The following is a 6,000-nucleotide window of genomic DNA, read 5'->3' as shown; positions in this document are numbered from 1 at the left end:
TATTTGAGCACAAGTTCTATTTGAATTGTGGTGAAATCCTGGCTCTGTTTAAGTTAATGGGAGTTTTTCTGTTGACTTTGGGAGAAGGGCAGGATTTCGGTCTTGAACTGTGAAGCAAACATAGTTTCATTATGTCAAACTTCCAAATTAAAAGGGTTAGGCTGCTAAATTGGTTTAATTCTTGGTAGGAGAGAAGTGTACTGAAAGATTTATTCAAAATCACCACACAAAACACCAAGAGTCCAATGAGGCCCAGGCTCATTTAGTTGTGTATAATATATTGCATATGATAAATTCCTAACAAGCTCATTAATTCATAAAATTTAGCATTTTTAAAGTATTAATTGAAATCTATTGCTTTTGATTTTTTTGTTTTAACCGTACAGTCTCAGATTAATGAAAATAACAGATTTGTGAAAAGTAATAGCCTTAAATCCATATTTTAGCAAAACTCATCAAATTGCTAAGGGTTCCCCCAATACATCTGATTTCTTTTTGTTGTGTGTTAGCTTTGTTGATGTTGGTGTGGTATACAAATAAAATTAATACATCTTTACATGGTATCTGTTGTTTGATTCTTTCATAATTGTCTATATGAATAAACATTTTTATATGGGAAACATAAGATTTTGTGACTTAATGTCATTAGCTAGCGGGGACTTTAATTTTATTGATAAAAGTTTGCACCTTTGTTTATATGAAGTACCAGAAAAGCAAACAGACCCAGTGTGATAATCTAAAATGATTGGTTGGAATGAAGGAACTTCTGAAAGAGAGTGAGGTCAAATGCCTGTGTACTTAGCCTATGAGGTTTCATCTATACAGGTTGAAACTCTCTAGTCTGGGTTAATTAGAGCTAAATAACATCACAGAACACTGAAAGCCAGGACTTGGTGGCTGTAAACAATCTTTATGGGACAATGCAGGACTTGGCCATCCCCATGATAAGTGGACATATGGCTAACTAAAATCAGATCACCAACTTTTTCCTCACTTTATACTTTCATACACCATAAGGAATTATTACACTTTGTATCACTTGTTCATTAGATACCTAAGCTTATGTGGAATAGGTCATCATAGTAAGGTTTATGAAAATATGAAAGTATGAAAATATACTTCAATTTATCACCGGGTAGGCTTTGGATGACAGCCACTCGGACACTACAGCATTCAGGCACTTGGACCCAGAGCTGCCCCTGGGAACACCGGTGCATCTCGTGGGGTTGTTGCCATCAGCCCGGCTGCAGGCTGCCATCCGGGGGGCATCAGGAGGCTGTCAGGATCCAAGAGGCTCTGAGGGAGCCTGCAGAGCCTCCCCGGTCCTCCACACCGGGGGCTCGTGCCCCATTCCTCCCTCACGTCCTTCTACTTACCCCTCCCTAGCCCCCCTTCCTGATGTCAAATAAAAGACATGTATATTCAAAAAAAGAAACTGGGTTTATTGAACAAAACTGGTGGGTGGAGGGGATGAACCACTGGGGAGACTGGGAAAAGGAGGATGGGACGGGGAGGGGGAAACCTGGGAGGAGGGAGTTGGAAGGGGGAAGCAAGGGAAAGAACGGGGAGGGGAAGCTCAGGGCTCAGGGTTGGGGTGTCTCACCGGACCAACTTGACTTTCATGCTAACCTGCTCCTGGGTTCACATGTGACTTTTGGTGGCCAGGCTGACAGCTATCCTGCCATAGACAGCCGCGTTCCTCCATCTAGTGCAGAGATCATGGATGTTGGGAGCATCCCCCTCAAACCTGAATAAGGTCCATGATCTCCACCCTGGACCTTCTCCAGCCCCTGTCAGGCTCCTGGGAGCTGGCAGACTGCTCCTAGGGAGCGGTGGAGGGCTGGCTGCCAGTGGCTTGCTGGCTCATGTTTTGGGGCCACTGGGTCAGGGGCCCCGGTGGCCACTGGTGGCTCTGGACTGGCAGGCTTGGAGGTGGCACAGGCACTGTGGCCAGGGTCTACCCCTTTAATGGCTCCAGGGCTGGGGGAGAGGTGAGTAAGTTTTCCTAGTTGTGCCCAGAATGGCCAACAGGGCTCCCTGGGAAGGGCTGGAGGCCCCCTATTTCAAACTGAGTGTCTATACAGCACTTAATTCGAAATAGCTATTTCAAATTTGGCATTACTCCTCATAGAATTAGATTTACCAAATTCGAATTAAGGGCTCTGCTATTTCGAGTTAAATTTGACATAGCAGTTTGCATGTATAGATGCTATTAAAATTAATTCAAAATAATGGCTGTAATTTCGAATTAACATTGCAGGGTAGCCATACCCTTACTTATATATAAAGTCTAAACTGGTTTAATTTATATGCAAAAGAATAAAAGTGGCTTTCTTAAATGTACACCTTTTTGCACATTCCTATAGCTTGTATCTCTAAGTTCCTTGCCATTTGTCATTATACCAACCAAAGCAGTACAAAGGTGACATAGGAAGGACTGGCAATCTGGCTCAGGATTTATAGGACATAGAGTAACTCAGATATGGCTCACAACATTGGCTTGTTCCACAGTCACAAATACAAACATTGGATTCACAGAAATAGTCCCTTGTCCTGAACTAGTGCCAGTCTCACTAATACTGTACTGCCAATAAGTGGTAACCAATAAATCATTTTACATTAACTGCCAGATGCATCAGTGTGTGTCAGCTAGAATGACGTTATTTAATAACCTTATCTGTGTACTTATTACCTTCAAATAATTGAATTTATTTAAAATATAATTACCTGTGCCTTATTAAAAGCAGTAAGTTCAACTTTACTAATTTAAAGATGGGGTATTGGCTAGCCTGAGGTGGAGCTTTATGAATCTCTTCTGTTGAAGCTGTTCCACTGTGTATAAAATCTTAAATATAAATTGGGCCACAGATTGGCCACCCCCTCTTCTTGCAGTGGTTTTGTGAATGATATTTCCCAAGGTCATTTGCTTTTATTTGGAAAATAAGAGCAGTTAAAATGTCTGACATCACTGAAATAGTGTAGGGCTTATTTTGAAATTGGTAAACCTCATTCTATGAGGAATAGCTCCTATTTTGAAATAGGTGCTGTGTAGACAGGGAATAGGGGCTATTTAGAAATAGGGAGACTCCAGCACTTCCCAGGGTGCCCTGGTGGCCACTCTAGGCACAAACAGGAAAACTCCTCTCCTCTCTCCCCCTCCCACAGCCCTTAAAGGGATAGAGTCTGGCCACAATCTTTTGTGGCTAGCACCAGGCCTGCCAGACCAGAGTCACTCTGCTGCTGCCCCAGCAAGACAGTGACAGCCAACCCTCCACCACTCCCCAGGACCAGTCTGCTAGCTTCCAAGAGCCTGCCAGGGGCCGGAGAAGGCAGGCACCATCGTGTTCCAGTGCGGAGATCATGGACCTGATTAAGGTTTGGGGGGAAGCTGCCAACGTCCATGATCTCTGCACTTGACAGAAGAATTCAGCCATCTACAGCTGGATGGCTGCCATCCTGGCCACCAAAGGCCACATCCGAACCCAGGAGGAGGTTCGGATGAAAATTAAGGAGCTGCGGCAGGCGTATGCCAGGACCACAGGGGACAGCTCCCAACCGGGGCAGATGCAGAGAGCTACCCCTATTTGGATGCCCTGCAGCTAGCTCTGGTGGGAGAGCTGGTAGGAGCAGTTTGCCCAGGGCCATGCCATATGCGAGCACCTGAAGACCATGGTGCAGAGATTGCTGCCTCCTGCCGCTCCAGCCCCTGCTGTCTCCCCACCCTCTTCCCACTCCTTCTCCCCCTCTGCTTCTCCTTCCACACCCTCCCCATGCCCCCGGGGACACTGAGGAACCCGCACCCGCAGTGCTGGGAGACATTGGGCCGACAAAACCCCCAACCCTGAACTCTGAGCTTCTCCTCCCCTTCCTCCCTTTGCCTCCTCCTTCCAGCTTCTCCTTCCCCTCTCTCACTCTCTCTCCTCCCCTCTCCTGCCTTCTTTCCCCAGTCTCACCTGAGTTTCATTAACCCCCCCCCAGTTTTGTTCAATAAAGAGACTTTGTTTTCTTTTGTTTTCTTCAAGAACGGGGGTTAGGGAGGGGTAAATGGAAGGACATGAGGAAGTAATGAGGCACAAGCCCCCAGTGGGTCACACGAGAGAGACTGTTACTGCTCTTCCAGGTGGAAGCTCTCCTGCAGGGCTTCCCGGATATAGACAGCCCTCTGATGGACCTCCCGGTTGGCAGCCGTGTGGGGTTGGGTGTACAGGCTGACCAAGTGATTGGCCTCTGCTATCCAGCATGGCAGGAAAGCCTCCCCTTTCCACTAGCACAAATTGTGCAGCACACAGCATGCTGTCACCACATGCAGAATATTCCACTCTGAGAGGTCCAGGCAGGTGAGGAGGCATCTAAAACGGGCCTTCAGCCAGCCAAAGGCACCCTCCACTACAATGTGGGCCCTGCTCAGCCTGGCATTAAATTTCTGTCGGGAAGGGTTGAGGTGTCCCATGTAGGGCTTCATGAGCCAGGATTGTAGGGGTAAGGCCGCATTCCCCACCAGGCAGACAGGCATGTCCACATATCCAACCCTGATGTGGCAGTTGGGGAAGAAAGTCTCAGCATGCAGCCTCTGGCACACGGATGAGTTGCTGAAGACCAGCGCATCGTGTTCTCTGCTGGACCAGCCCACACTGATGTCCTCAAAGTGGCCCCGGTGATCAGACACAGACTTCAGGATGACGGAAAAGTATCCCTTCTGGTTGGTGTACATGGAGGCCTGGTGGTCTGGGGCATGGATGGGGATGTGTGTCCCATCAATAGACCCTCCCCGCAGTTGGAGAAGCCCCGGGGGCCAAACCCCTCGATGACCATGTCAACATTGGCAAGGCGGATAACTTTGCAGAACAGCACTCTGTTGATGGCTTTGACCACTTGTAGAGGGACAGACAAAACCAAGAGTCACTGGGGTGCCAGGATGACTGAGAGTGCTCTATGCCTACCACTGCCCTGTGTCCCCACTCCTCAGGAGTAATCCTGGCCACCACGGGCAGTCCTTAGTGTGGGCGGGATAAAACAACACCCGCCCCTGTGGAGGGAACTTTTACCACCTCTCCCCACTTTTCTCTAGGGCAGCCCCTTCCTTTCTTGCACCCCCTTCCTCCTGGCACAGTGGCCAGAGATTGCCATACCTGGATGAGCACTGCTCTGACGGGGGATCTCTCCATGCCAAACTGGTTCAACACGAATCGGTAGCTATCCAGCATGGAGAATTTCCATAGGGTAATGGCCACATGCTTCTGGTGGGGAATGGCATGCCTCATGTGCATGTCCCATCGCTGCAGGGCAGGGGAGAACCACTCACAGAGCTCCAGAAAGGTGTCCTTCTTCATCCTGAAGTTCTGGGTCCATTGTTGGTCTCCCCAGCGCTCCAGGACGATGTGTTCCCAGCAGTCGGTGCTCGTGTCCAAATGTCAGATGTGGCAGGGCACGCTGGCATCCAGGAGCAGCATCTGCTCCTCCACATACCCCAGGAGGGTCTGGAAGAAGGCTACCAGACTAGCAGCAACAAGTCCAAAAGAAGCACCATGGTGCCCAGGGGCGGCTCCGGCTCCATGCTGTGGTGTCCTGAGTGAGGGCAACCAGAGCATGCAGAGGAAAAAGGCTTTGTTGTTCCTCAGTGAGGTAGGCAAGCAAGCAGGGAAACCTGAGAATTGGCTGTCCAGGGCGGTTCCTTTAAGCACAGGCCTCAGATAGCCTTAGGTAGCAGCCACACAAAGTAACTCCAGACCTGATGCCTTGCCAGAACCAGTTTCAGCCATCCTTAAATGCGATTCAGCATCCAATCAATGTGGACACGCTATTTAGAAATAGCAAAACCCTATTTCAAAATGCATTTTGTGTCTAGCTGTGTTATTTCTAAACAACATATTTCTAAATTAGATATTTTGAAATAATGCTGTAGTGTAGACATACCCTATTTTTTGCTAGTGGAAATGATTTTTTATTTATTTATACTGTACCATGTCAAGCCAAACTAAACATAGGCTAAGGCATATTTTT

This window comes from Pelodiscus sinensis, chromosome 3 (assembly GCF_049634645.1).
Source record: "Pelodiscus sinensis isolate JC-2024 chromosome 3, ASM4963464v1, whole genome shotgun sequence".
Taxonomy (NCBI): domain Eukaryota; kingdom Metazoa; phylum Chordata; order Testudines; family Trionychidae; genus Pelodiscus; species Pelodiscus sinensis.
Note: the sequence above shows the minus strand (reverse complement) of the source record.